The sequence below is a fragment of the Triturus cristatus genome, chromosome 12 (genome assembly GCF_964204655.1).
Source record: "Triturus cristatus chromosome 12, aTriCri1.1, whole genome shotgun sequence".
In the NCBI taxonomy this organism is placed as follows: domain Eukaryota; kingdom Metazoa; phylum Chordata; class Amphibia; order Caudata; family Salamandridae; genus Triturus; species Triturus cristatus.
The window spans coordinates 726,709,490-726,724,297 of NC_140595.1; the positions used below are offsets into that span (position 1 = coordinate 726,709,490).

Sequence of the window (14,808 nt, forward strand, 5' to 3'; positions counted from 1 at the left end):
GCCGTGATCGTATAGTGGTTAGTACTCTGCGTTGTGGCCGCAGCAACCTCGGTTCGAATCCGAGTCACGGCATTGTGGTTGGCAATGTCACGGCAGTTGGGTGTTAATTTTACAGAATTAGCAAATGTACCAGTGGTATTTGTAAAATGTCTATTAAAAACAGATCCTTTCAAATATTTAAACCATCTAACAACAAATGATTTAAACTCGCATGATTATAAGCTGTAGCTATAATGTATTTACTTACATAAATTATCGTTCTTGAACCTATTGGGGGTGGAGGGGGAGCGGAGCTCACCCCCCAGGTGCAGTTGAGTGACCTGTGTTGTGGCTCTCTAGAGGGAAGGCACAAATTTTGCTGTCACCCAGCCCAATCCAGACGTGTATTGGGGCCGGTTTCAGGCAAATAGAGCAGTAAGTGCAGAGAAATGTTCACTCTCTAAAAGTGGCATTTCTAAAATAGTAAAGTTAAATCCAACCTCACCAGTAAGTAGGATTTTCAATAAATAAATAAAGCTACTCCTCTCCGATATGGAATTACCAAATAAAAAGTATAGGGGAATACACAGAGCTAACCTATGAGAGGGGTAGACCTCACAGTAGTGAAAAATGAAATAGACTGTTTGGTACTTACAGGACACGCGAACCACCAAAGTACATATCTTATTTTTTACTTACATAGCATCATGCACCTAGGACTACCTAGGGCCTACCTTAGGTGTAAATTATATGTAATAAAAGGGGAGTTTAAGGCTTGGCAAGTAGGCTGGGACTCCCCTGGGAGACCCCTGAGTCTATGCCCAGAACCATAACTCTGCCAGTCGAGTACTTACCTAAAAGCCGATAACTCACTTTTCTTCCATAGGCTAACATTGAGTGGTTTCACTTGGAAATTCTTCTAAGTGGTGTGGAGTTTTGGAACTTTAAAATATTCATCTAAAATCAGCCGAACAACGAATTCTGATTTACTCACCTGTTATCAGGAGAGACCTCAGTGCTGCATCTTGGAGCTCAGTACTGACCCTGAAAAGTAATTTTAACCGTACTTACCAGTAACTCGAATTTCCTTCCATGGGATATCATTGCCTGCTTTTTGCTGAAAATGTTCTAAGTGTCGATTTTTGAAACTTACAAATATTCTTTAAAAATCGTACCAACTGTGAAAACGTAATTGTTTACCTGTTTTAGATAGATGTCCCAGTACTGAGCCTAGGAGCCCAGCACTGGATTACAAAAGTAACGAGAACGTACTTTACCCGTAACTTGAATTTTCTTCCATAGGAAACCATTGACAGTTTTTCTGTGAAATTTCTTCTAAGTGTCGATTTTGCAAACATGTAAATATTCCTTAAAAATCGCCTGTATAACTTAAACGCAGTTTCTCAACTGCTTACAGGTGGTACAGTAGTGCTGGATCTAGGATCCAACACTGACCTAGAAAAAGTAACCATAACCCCACTTACCTGCTAAGTGAATTTCCTTCCATAGGATAACATTGGTAATTTGATCAGCAAAAGTTTCGAAGTGTCAACTTTTAAAATAGCAAAATATTGCTTAAAAATCACAACAGTAACTAAAACGAATTTACTCACTTGTTTCCAAGAACTGTCCCAGGACTGAATCTAGGATCCAGTCCTGGATTTAGAAAAGTAATCCTGAAAGTAATTAATTGCATATAACTTAAAATTCCCATTGAGCTCAATGTATTATTGTGATTCAAATTGTGTTGCCTATTGCAATAAACTGTAACTATGACCTGCAAAAGTCAATTGCCTATTGCAAAGTATTTAACTAAAGCATCTCATTCTGAGAAAGTATATTTTGATACCTATTGTTGGTTCTAAAATAAAACAACAATATCTTTTGTATGCAAACCAATGGCCTAGAGTTCAGTTCTTGAGTGTGTGAGACCATTTGCTGACTGAGTGTGTACAACAAATGTTTTACACTGTACTCTGATACTGCCTTACTGCTCGGCAAGCTACCACTTTAGAGAGTAAGGTTATATCTAACTTTAGCCTCTGCCAAACCTCTGGGGACTGGGGACTCTGTGCACACTGTACCTATTTGGGAACAGTATATACAGAGCCACTTTCTCACAGTAGTGATAAAGTGATTAGAGTCCTAAGGCCAACATAAAGATACAGCAAAACGTGAGGTGAAAAGCAAAAAGGTTGCTGGTAGGCCACCTTAAGGATGCCAGGTCTAACAAAAACTGAACTAAGGATAACATGAGTAAAACATCAGGTTTCTCTACTGCATTTGGTGAGACAAGTGGGCCTTCTTTTATCTTCCATTCAAGCAATCTTTGACAGACCCCTTTATTATAGAGCTTTTCAAGGATTAAAGATAAGGCACTTACAAAGGAGTCCCAAATACTCAGAGATGGTTGACTTCTGTAATATGGGTCGTAGACTAAAAGCAGCGCAAAAACAGAGTGCAACAGGGTCCAAAAAACTTGAGTGCCACAAGAGAGTTTGAATGCAAGCGTATCCTTTTACAGATCCAGAGATATACTCATGCAATTTTTGCTTTTAGGACAGAACGTGCATGATGAAAAAAACATTGTTTTTAAAAAGCGCATTGCAGAATATCAGTACTTTGATGTGGGAAAACTTCAAAACTTTCAAACAAAATATTTGTAGGCAGCTTACAGCAAGTTGTTGTGGCCGAGTGGTTAAGGCGATGGACTAGAAATCCATTGGGGTATCCCCACGCAGGTTCGAATCCTGCCAACAACGAGAATCTTTTTATTATCGGCTAAAATTTCAGAAGTTAACCTTTAGTATTTCTTCCATTTCAGTTTTATAAATAGGTGGCTTATTTTTGTGTCACTATTGCCTCTCCACATATTTGTTATCGCTACCTCTTTCATGTCTTTGCTACACCTCATTCCTACTTTAGCACTGGTGTAAACGCTTCAAATTATTATACGGTTGCTCTCTCATTCATACCTGCGCATGCACTTGAAAGTTACTTTACCAATAAAAGACGCAAAGAGAGAAATAGAACAAAAGTGCTGGCTGGATTGGCAAACACACTTCATAAAACTGCATTTTCTTTTTTATTCTCCCCCGTGTTACATGCTTAACCTCCCCATGTGTAATTTCTCTTAACCTGCTGTCCCAGGAAGAGAATTTCATCTACAGGCTCTTTCTGTGTTTTTTTCCCTAGTCTGTCTTTCCCATTTCTTAGCTGTGTAACTGTTCCTTTACGCGCTCTATTTAAACGCCATCAATCTCATTTGAGCTCCTTGCTCCCGCTTCTGTTTTCTCCACCTCTCATACTGCCAGTTCTCTCTTTCTCTGTGGTTGGTGGCTACTTTCCTGAGCTTCCGAAGCCACATGGTTCCTGCCTCTTGTTGTCAGACTTGAATTGGAAAAGGAACCATATTAACAAGCCTTTACCACTCACACACGGCGGAAGTTTATACTTTAATTCAGTGAGCTAAGAAAAGCGTGTTGTGGGTCCCCTACGAGCCATGGTGCTTGCTTCATCATGATTTGGCACCAGTCATTAGCCGCAGCTCTGCTAATGAGCCACTGAGGTCAGTTTCAATATTTACTCAAAAACATAACCATGCAGCCCACCCCTCAACTGTGTATTTATCTTGCTTTTCTGCTGTTCGTGTGATTAGCTGGGAGGAGCTCACGGCGACATCCTCCCTGTAAAAGTGTAGATGGATCACTCTCTAACTCTTTCTTGCTTCACATACAAATGGCTTGAAAGGTGCAGGGAAGATGCAGGTCTAATAGACAGAATAGAAGGTCTGTGCCAGGTGGGTTTCTCTGCATTGGTGTCCCATCACAGGTCCGCAAGTGTAATGTGTGATCTTTGACTCCTGGCATTTCACAAGCAGGCGGCCAGGAAACGGTTTCAGCCTATCAACCACTGAGGAGACGCAGCCTCTGAATGAGGAATGAGGAAGCAATGAATACATCCAGCCTATCACAGGAACAGCCCTGAGTGTTCCGAATTATAAATTCTCCATGTCACTGTATGTCGTTGAGCCCAAGTAGCTCGCCGTGATCGTATAGTGGTTAGTACTCTGCGTTGTGGCCGCAGCAACCGCGGTTCGAATCCGAGTCACGGCATTGTGGTTGGCAATGTCACGGCAGTTGGGTGTTAATTTTACAGAATTAGCAAATGTACCAGTGGTTTTTGTAAAATGTCTATTAAAAACAGATCCTTTCAAATATTTAAACCATCTAACAACAAATGATTTAAACTCGCATGATTATAAGCTGTAGCTATAATGTATTTACTTACATAAATTATCGTTCTTGAACCTATTGGGGGTGGAGGGGGAGCGGAGCTCACCCCCCAGGTGCAGTTGAGTGACCTGTGTTGTGGCTCTCTAGAGGGAAGGCACAAATTTTGCTGTCACCCAGCCCAATCCAGACGTGTATTGGGGCCGGTTTCAGGCAAATAGAGCAGTAAGTGCAGAGAAATGTTCACTCTCTAAAAGTGGCATTTCTAAAATAGTAAAGTTAAATCCAACCTCACCAGTAAGTAGGATTTTCAATAAATAAATAAAGCTACTCCTCTCCGATATGGAATTACCAAATAAAAAGTATAGGGGAATACACAGAGCTAACCTATGAGAGGGGTAGACCTCACAGTAGTGAAAAATGAAATAGACTGTTTGGTACTTACAGGACACGCGAACCACCAAAGTACATATCTTATTTTTTACTTACATAGCATCATGCACCTAGGACTACCTAGGGCCTACCTTAGGTGTAAATTATATGTAATAAAAGGGGAGTTTAAGGCTTGGCAAGTAGGCTGGGACTCCCCTGGGAGACCCCTGAGTCTATGCCCAGAACCATAACTCTGCCAGTCGAGTACTTACCTAAAAGCCGATAACTCACTTTTCTTCCATAGGCTAACATTGAGTGGTTTCACTTGGAAATTCTTCTAAGTGGTGTGGAGTTTTGGAACTTTAAAATATTCATCTAAAATCAGCCGAACAACGTATTCTGATTTACTCACCTGTTATCAGGAGAGACCTCAGTGCTGCATCTTGGAGCTCAGTACTGACCCTGAAAAGTAATTTTAACCGTACTTACCAGTAACTCGAATTTCCTTCCATGGGATATCATTGCCTGCTTTTTGCTGAAAATGTTCTAAGTGTCGATTTTTGAAACTTACAAATATTCTTTAAAAATCGTACCAACTGTGAAAACGTAATTGTTTACCTGTTTTAGATAGATGTCCCAGTACTGAGCCTAGGAGCCCAGCACTGGATTACAAAAGTAACGAGAACGTACTTTACCCGTAACTTGAATTTTCTTCCATAGGAAACCATTGACAGTTTTTCTGTGAAATTTCTTCTAAGTGTCGATTTTGCAAACATGTAAATATTCCTTAAAAATCGCCTGTATAACTTAAACGCAGTTTCTCAACTGCTTACAGGTGGTACAGTAGTGCTGGATCTAGGATCCAACACTGACCTAGAAAAAGTAACCATAACCCCACTTACCTGCTAAGTGAATTTCCTTCCATAGGATAACATTGGTAATTTGATCAGCAAAAGTTTCGAAGTGTCAACTTTTAAAATAGCAAAATATTGCTTAAAAATCACAACAGTAACTAAAACGAATTTACTCACTTGTTTCCAAGAACTGTCCCAGGACTGAATCTAGGATCCAGTCCTGGATTTAGAAAAGTAATCCTGAAAGTAATTAATTGCATATAACTTAAAATTCCCATTGAGCTCAATGTATTATTGTGATTCAAATTGTGTTGCCTATTGCAATAAACTGTAACTATGACCTGCAAAAGTCAATTGCCTATTGCAAAGTATTTAACTAAAGCATCTCATTCTGAGAAAGTATATTTTGATACCTATTGTTGGTTCTAAAATAAAACAACAATATCTTTTGTATGCAAACCAATGGCCTAGAGTTCAGTTCTTGAGTGTGTGAGACCATTTGCTGACTGAGTGTGTACAACAAATGTTTTACACTGTACTCTGATACTGCCTTACTGCTCGGCAAGCTACCACTTTAGAGAGTAAGGTTATATCTAACTTTAGCCTCTGCCAAACCTCTGGGGACTGGGGACTCTGTGCACACTGTACCTATTTGGGAACAGTATATACAGAGCCACTTTCTCACAGTAGTGATAAAGTGATTAGAGTCCTAAGGCCAACATAAAGATACAGCAAAACGTGAGGTGAAAAGCAAAAAGGTTGCTGGTAGGCCACCTTAAGGATGCCAGGTCTAACAAAAACTGAACTAAGGATAACATGAGTAAAACATCAGGTTTCTCTACTGCATTTGGTGAGACAAGTGGGCCTTCTTTTATCTTCCATTCAAGCAATCTTTGACAGACCCCTTTATTATAGAGCTTTTCAAGGATTAAAGATAAGGCACTTACAAAGGAGTCCCAAATACTCAGAGATGGTTGACTTCTGTAATATGGGTCGTAGACTAAAAGCAGCGCAAAAACAGAGTGCAACAGGGTCCAAAAAACTTGAGTGCCACAAGAGAGTTTGAATGCAAGCGTATCCTTTTACAGATCCAGAGATATACTCATGCAATTTTTGCTTTTAGGACAGAACGTGCATGATGAAAAAAACATTGTTTTTAAAAAGCGCATTGCAGAATATCAGTACTTTGATGTGGGAAAACTTCAAAACTTTCAAACAAAATATTTGTAGGCAGCTTACAGCAAGTTGTTGCGGCCGAGTGGTTAAGGCGATGGACTCGAAATCCATTGGGGTATCCCCGCGCAGGTTCGAATCCTGCCAACAACGAGAATCTTTTTATTATCGGCTAAAATTTCAGAAGTTAACCTTTAGTATTTCTTCCATTTCAGTTTTATAAATAGGTGGCTTATTTTTGTGTCACTATTGCCTCTCCACATATTTGTTATCGCTACCTCTTTCATGTCTTTGCTATACCTCATTCCTACTTTAGCACTGGTGTAAACGCTTCAAATTATTATACGGTTGCTCTCTCATTCATACCTGCGCATGCACTTGAAAGTTACTTTACCAATAAAAGACGCAAAGAGAGAAATAGAACAAAAGTGCTGGCTGGATTGGCAAACACACTTCATAAAACTGCATTTTCTTTTTTATTCTCCCCCGTGTTACATGCTTAACCTCCCCATGTGTAATTTCTCTTAACCTGCTGTCCCAGGAAGAGAATTTCATCTACAGGCTCTTTCTGTGTTTTTTTCCCTAGTCTGTCTTTCCCATTTCTTAGCTGTGTAACTGTTCCTTTACGCGCTCTATTTAAACGCCATCAATCTCATTTGAGCTCCTTGCTCCCGCTTCTGTTTTCTCCACCTCTCATACTGCCAGTTCTCTCTTTCTCTGTGGTTGGTGGCTACTTTCCTGAGCTTCCGAAGCCACATGGTTCCTGCCTCTCGTTGTCAGACTTGAATTGGAAAAGGAACCATATTAACAAGCCTTTACCACTCACACACGGCGGAAGTTTATACTTTAATTCAGTGAGCTAAGAAAAGCGTGTTGTGGGTCCCCTACGAGCCATGGTGCTTGCTTCATCATGATTTGGCACCAGTCATTAGCCGCAGCTCTGCTAATGAGCCACTGAGGTCAGTTTCAATATTTACTCAAAAACATAACCATGCAGCCCACCCCTCAACTGTTTATTTATCTTGCTTTTCTGCTGTTCGTGTGATTAGCTGGGAGGAGCTCACGGCGACATCCTCCCTATAAAAGTGTAGATGGATCACTCTCTAACTCTTTCTTGCTTCACATACAAATGGCTTGAAAGGTGCAGGGAAGATGCAGGTCTAATAGACAGAATAGAAGGTCTGTGCCAGGTGGGTTTCTCTGCATTGGTGTCCCATCACAGGTCCGCAAGTGTAATGTGTGATCTTTGACTCCTGGCATTTCACAAGCAGGCGGCCAGGAAACGGTTTCAGCCTATCAACCACTGAGGAGACGCAGCCTCTGAATGAGGAATGAGGAAGCAATGAATACATCCAGCCTATCACAGGAACAGCCCTGAGTGTTCCGAATTATAAATTCTCCATGTCACTGTATGTCGTTGAGCCCAAGTAGCTCGCCGTGATCGTATAGTGGTTAGTACTCTGCGTTGTGGCCGCAGCAACCGCGGTTCGAATCCGAGTCACGGCATTGTGGTTGGCAATGTCACGGCAGTTGGGTGTTAATTTTACAGAATTAGCAAATGTACCAGTGGTTTTTGTAAAATGTCTATTAAAAACAGATCCTTTCAAATATTTAAACCATCTAACAACAAATGATTTAAACTCGCATGATTATAAGCTGTAGCTATAATGTATTTACTTACATAAATTATCGTTCTTGAACCTATTGGGGGTGGAGGGGGAGCGGAGCTCACCCCCCAGGTGCAGTTGAGTGACCTGTGTTGTGGCTCTCTAGAGGGAAGGCACAAATTTTGCTGTCACCCAGCCCAATCCAGACGTGTATTGGGGCCAGGTTTCAGGCAAATAGAGCAGTAAGTGCAGAGAAATGTTCACTCTCTAAAAGTGGCATTTCTAAAATAGTAAAGTTAAATCCAACCTCACCAGTAAGTAGGATTTTCAATAAATAAATAAAGCTACTCCTCTCCGATATGGAATTACCAAATAAAAAGTATAGGGGAATACACAGAGCTAACCTATGAGAGGGGTAGACCTCACAGTAGTGAAAAATGAAATAGACTGTTTGGTACTTACAGGACACGCGAACCACCAAAGTACATATCTTATTTTTTACTTACATACCATCATGCACCTAGGACTACCTAGGGCCTACCTTAGGTGTAAATTATATGTAATAAAAGGGGAGTTTAAGGCTTGGCAAGTAGGCTGGGACTCCCCTGGGAGACCCCTGAGTCTATGCCCAGAACCATAACTCTGCCAGTCGAGTACTTACCTAAAAGCCGATAACTCACTTTTCTTCCATAGGCTAACATTGAGTGGTTTCACTTGGAAATTCTTCTAAGTGGTGTGGAGTTTTGGAACTTTAAAATATTCATCTAAAATCAGCCGAACAACGAATTCTGATTTACTCACCTGTTATCAGGAGAGACCTCAGTGCTGCATCTTGGAGCTCAGTACTGACCCTGAAAAGTAATTTTAACCGTACTTACCAGTAACTCGAATTTCCTTCCATGGGATATCATTGCCTGCTTTTTGCTGAAAATTTTCTAAGTGTCGATTTTTGAAACTTACAAATATTCTTTAAAAATCGTACCAACTGTGAAAACGTAATTGTTTACCTGTTTTAGATAGATGTCCCAGTACTGAGCCTAGGAGCCCAGCACTGGATTACAAAAGTAACGAGAACGTACTTTACCCGTAACTTGAATTTTCTTCCATAGGAAACCATTGACTGTTTTTCTGTGAAATTTCTTCTAAGTGTCGATTTTGCAAACATGTAAATATTCCTTAAAAATCGCCTGTATAACTTAAACGCAGTTTCTCAACTGCTTACAGGTGGTACAGTAGTGCTGGATCTAGGATCCAACACTGACCTAGAAAAAGTAACCATAACCCCACTTACCTGCTAAGTGAATTTCCTTCCATAGGATAACATTGGTAATTTGATCAGCAAAAGTTTCTAAGTGTCAACTTTTAAAATAGCAAAATATTGCTTAAAAATCACAACAGTAACTAAAACGAATTTACTCACTTGTTTCCAAGAACTGTCCCAGGACTGAATCTAGGATCCAGTCCTGGATTTAGAAAAGTAATCCTGAAAGTAATTAATTGCATATAACTTAAAATTCCCATTGAGCTCAATGTATTATTGTGATTCAAATTGTGTTGCCTATTGCAATAAACTGTAACTATGACCTGCAAAAGTCAATTGCCTATTGCAAAGTATTTAACTAAAGCATCTCATTCTGAGAAAGTATATTTTGATACCTATTGTTGGTTCTAAAATAAAACAACAATATCTTTTGTATGCAAACCAATGGCCTAGAGTTCAGCTCTTGAGTGTGTGAGACCATTTGCTGACTGAGTGTGTACAACAAATGTTTTACACTGTACTCTGATACTGCCTTACTGCTCGGCAAGCTACCACTTTAGAGAGTAAGGTTATATCTAACTTTAGCCTCTGCCAAACCTCTGGGGACTGGGGACGCTGTGCACACTGTACCTATTTGGGAACAGTATATACAGAGCCACTTTCTCACAGTAGTGATAAACTGATTAGAGTCCTATGGCCAACATAAAGATACAGCAAAACGTGAGGTGAAAAGCAAAAGGGTTGCTGGTAGGCCACCTTAAGGATGCCAGGTCTAACAAAAACTGAACTAAGGATAACATGAGTAAAACATCAGGTTTCTCTACTGCATTTGGTGAGACAAGTGGGCCTTCTTTTATCTTCCATTCAAGCAATCTTTGACAGACCCCTTTATTATAGAGCTTTTCAAGGATTAAAGATAAGGCACTTACAAAGGAGTCCCAAATACTCAGAGATGGTTGACTTCTGTAATATGGGTCGTAGACTAAAAGCAGCGCAAAAACAGAGTGCAACAGGGTCCAAAAAACTTGAGTGCCACAAGAGAGTTTGAATGCAAGCGTATCCTTTTACAGATCCAGAGATATACTCATGCAATTTTTGTTTTTAGGACAGAACGTGCATGATGAAAAAAACATTGTTTTTAAAAAGCGCATTGCAGAATATCAGTACTTTGATGTGGGAAAACTTCAAAACTTTCAAACAAAATATTTGTAGGCAGCTTACAGCAAGTTGTTGTGGCCGAGTGGTTAAGGTGATGGACTCGAAATCCATTGGGGTATCCCCGCGCAGGTTCGAATCCTGCCAACAACGAGAATCTTTTTATTATCGGCTACAATTTCAGAAGTTAACCTTTAGTATTTCTTCCATTTCAGTTTTATAAATAGGTGGCTTATTTTTGTGTCACTATTGCCTCTCCACATATTTGTTATCGCTACTTCTTTCATGTCTTTGCTACACCTCATTCCTACTTTAGCACTGGTGTAAACGCTTCAAATTATTATACCGTTGCTCTCTCATTCATACCTGCGCATGCACTTGAAAGTTACTTTACCAATAAAAGACGCAAATAGAGAAATAGAACAAAAGTGCTGGCTGGATTGGCAAACACACTTCATAAAACTGCATTTTCTTTTTATTCTCCCCCGTGTTACATGCTTAACCTCCCCATGTGTAATTTCTCTTAACCTGCTGTCCCAGGAAGAGAATTTCATCTACAGGCTCTTTCTGTGTTTTTTTCCCTAGTCTGTCTTTCCCATTTCTTAGCTGTGTAACTGTTCCTTTACGCGCTGTATTTAAACGCCATCAATCTCATTTGAGCTCCTTGCTCCCGCTTCTGTTTTCTCCACCTCTCATACTGCCAGTTCTCTCTTTCTCTGTGGTTGGTGGCTACTTTCCTGAGCTTCCGAAGCCACGTGGTTTCTGCCTCTTGTTGTCAGACTTGAATTGGAAAAGGAACCATATTAACAAGCCTTTACCACTACCACACGGCGGAAGTTTATACTTTAATTCAGTGAGCTAAGAAAAGCGTGTTGTGGGTCCCCTACGAGCCATGGTGCTTGCTTCATCATGATTTGGCACCAGTCATTAGCCGCAGCTCTGCTAATGAGCCACTGAGGTCAGTTTCAATATTTACTCAAAAACATAACCATGCAGCCCACCCCTCAACTGTGTATTTATCTTGCTTTTCTGCTGTTCGTGTGATTAGATGGGAGGAGCTCACGGCGACATCCTCCCTATAAAAGTGTAGATGGATCACTCTCTAACTCTTTCTTGCTTCACATACAAATGGCTTGAAAGGTGCAGGGAAGATGCAGGTCTAATAGACAGAAGAGAAGGTCTGTGCCAGGTGGGTTTCTCTGCATTGGTGTCCCATCACAGGTCCGCAAGTGTAATGTGTGATCTTTGACTCCTGGCATTTCACAAGCAGGCGGCCAGGAAACGGTTTCAGCCTATCAACCACTGAGGAGACGCAGCCTCTGAATGAGGAATGAGGAAGCAATGAATACATCCAGCCTATCACAGGAACAGCCCTGAGTGTTCCGAATTATAAATTCTCCATGTCACTGTATGTCGTTGAGCCCAAGTAGCTCGCCGTGATCGTATAGTGGTTAGTACTCTGCGTTGTGGCCGCAGCAACCACGGTTCGAATCCGAGTCACGGCATTGTGGTTGGCAATGTCACGGCAGTTGGGTGTTAATTTTACAGAATTAGCAAATGTACCAGTGGTTTTTGTAAAATGTCTATTAAAAACAGATCCTTTCAAATATTTAAACCATCTAACAACAAATGATTTAAACTCGCATGATTATAAGCTGTAGCTATAATGTATTTACTTACATAAATTATCGTTCTTGAACCTATTGGGGGTGGAGGGGGAGCGGAGCTCACCCCCCAGGTGCAGTTGAGTGACCTGTGTTGTGGCTCTCTAGAGGGAAGGCACAAATTTTGCTGTCACCCAGCCCAATCCAGACGTGTATTGGGGCCAGGTTTCAGGCAAATAGAGCAGTAAGTGCAGAGAAATGTTCACTCTCTAAAAGTGGCATTTCTAAAATAGTAAAGTTAAATCCAACCTCACCAGTAAGTAGGATTTTCAATAAATAAATAAAGCTACTCCTCTCCGATATGGAATTACCAAATAAAAAGTATAGGGGAATACACAGAGCTAACCTATGAGAGGGGTAGACCTCACAGTAGTGAAAAATGAAATAGACTGTTTGGTACTTACAGGACACGCGAACCACCAAAGTACATATCTTATTTTTTACTTACATAGCATCATGCACCTAGGACTACCTAGGGCCTACCTTAGGTGTAAATTATATGTAATAAAAGGGGAGTTTAAGGCTTGGCAAGTAGGCTGGGACTCCCCTGGGAGACCCCTGAGTCTATGCCCAGAACGATAACTCTGCCAGTCGAGTACTTACCTAAAAGCCGATAACTCACTTTTCTTCCATAGGCTAACATTGAGTTGTTTCACTTGGAAATTCTTCTAAGTGGTGTGGAGTTTTGGAACTTTAAAATATTCATCTAAAATCAGCCGAACAACGAATTCTGATTTACTCACCTGTTATCAGGAGAGACCTCAGTGCTGCATCTTGGAGCTCAGTACTGACCCTGAAAAGTAATTTTAACCGTACTTACCAGTAACTCGAATTTCCTTCCATGGGATATCATTGCCTGCTTTTTGCTGAAAATTTTCTAAGTGTCGATTTTTGAAACTTACAAATATTCTTTAAAAATCGTACCAACTGTGAAAACGTAATTGTTTACCTGTTTTAGATAGATGTCCCAGTACTGAGCCTAGGAGCCTAGCACTGGATTACAAAAGTAACGAGAACGTACTTTACCCGTAACTTGAATTTTCTTCCATAGGAAACCATTGACTGTTTTTCTGTGAAATTTCTTCTAAGTGTCGATTTTGCAAACATGTAAATATTCCTTAAAAATCGCCTGTATAACTTAAACGCAGTTTCTCAACTGCTTACAGGTGGTACAGTAGTGCTGGATCTAGGATCCAACACTGACCTAGAAAAAGTAACCATAACCCCACTTACCTGCTAAGTGAATTTCCTTCCATAGGATAACATTGGTAATTTGATCAGCAAAAGTTTCGAAGTGTCAACTTTTAAAATAGCAAAATATTGCTTAAAAATCACAACAGTAACTAAAACGAATTTACTCACTTGTTTCCAAGAACTGTCCCAGGACTGAATCTAGGATCCAGTCCTGGATTTAGAAAAGTAATCCTGAAAGTAATTAATTGCATATAACTTAAAATTCCCATTGAGCTCAATGTATTATTGTGATTCAAATTGTGTTGCCTATTGCAATAAACTGTAACTATGACCTGCAAAAGTCAATTGCCTATTGCAAAGTATTTAACTAAAGCATCTCATTCTGAGAAAGTATATTTTGATACCTATTGTTGGTTCTAAAATAAAACAACAATATCTTTTGTATGCAAACCAATGGCCTAGAGTTCAGTTATTGAGTGTGTGAGACCATTTGCTGACTGAGTGTGTACAACAAATGTTTTACACTGTACTCTGATACTGCCTTACTGCTCGGCAAGCTACCACTTTAGAGAGTAAGGTTATATCTAACTTTAGCCTCTGCCAAACCTCTGGGGACTGGGGACTCTGTGCACACTGTACCTATTTGGGAACAGTATATACAGAGCCACTTTCTCACAGTAGTGATAAAGTGATTAGAGTCCTAAGGCCAACATAAAGATACAGCAAAACGTGAGGTGAAAAGCAAAAAGGTTGCTGGTAGGCCACCTTAAGGATGCCAGGTCTAACAAAAACTGAACTAAGGATAACATGAGTAAAACATCAGGTTTCTCTACTGCATTTGGTGAGACAAGTGGGCCTTCTTTTATCTTCCATTCAATCAATCTTTGACAGACCCCTTTATTATAGAGCTTTTCAAGGATTAAAGATAAGGCACTTACAAAGGAGTCCCAAATACTCAGAGATGGTTGACTTCTGTAATATGGGTCGTAGACTAAAAGCAGCGCAAAAACAGAGTGCAACAGGGTCCAAAAAACTTGAGTGCCACAAGAGAGTTTGAATGCAAGCGTATCCTTTTACAGATCCAGAGATATACTCATGCAATTTTTGCTTTTAGGACAGAACGTGCATGATGAAAAAAACATTGTTTTGAAAAAGCGCATTGCAGAATATCAGTACTTTGATGTGGGAAAACTTCAAAACTTTCAAACAAAATATTTGTAGGCAGCTTACAGCAAGTTGTTGTGGCCGAGTGGTTAAGGCGATGGACTAGAAATCCATTGGGGTATCCCCGCGCAGGTTCGAATCCTGCCAACAACG

The 14,808-nt window shown here is 40.3% G+C and overlaps 5 non-coding genes across 5 annotated transcripts; all 5 read left to right on the plus strand.

The window, feature by feature from the left end:
• TRNAH-GUG (transfer RNA histidin (anticodon GUG)) lies at positions 1-72 on the plus strand. The gene has a single exon. It is a non-coding gene; the product is annotated as a tRNA-His (tRNA).
• A 2,587-nt stretch (positions 73-2,659) lies between these two features.
• TRNAS-AGA (transfer RNA serine (anticodon AGA)) lies at positions 2,660-2,741 on the plus strand. The gene has a single exon. It is a non-coding gene; the product is annotated as a tRNA-Ser (tRNA).
• A 3,940-nt stretch (positions 2,742-6,681) lies between these two features.
• TRNAS-CGA (transfer RNA serine (anticodon CGA)) lies at positions 6,682-6,763 on the plus strand. Its single transcript has one exon. It is a non-coding gene; the product is annotated as a tRNA-Ser (tRNA).
• Positions 6,764-10,704: 3,941 nt separating this feature from the next.
• TRNAS-CGA (transfer RNA serine (anticodon CGA)) lies at positions 10,705-10,786 on the plus strand. The gene has a single exon. It is a non-coding gene; the product is annotated as a tRNA-Ser (tRNA).
• A 3,940-nt stretch (positions 10,787-14,726) lies between these two features.
• On the plus strand, positions 14,727-14,808 carry TRNAS-AGA (transfer RNA serine (anticodon AGA)). The gene has a single exon. It is a non-coding gene; the product is annotated as a tRNA-Ser (tRNA).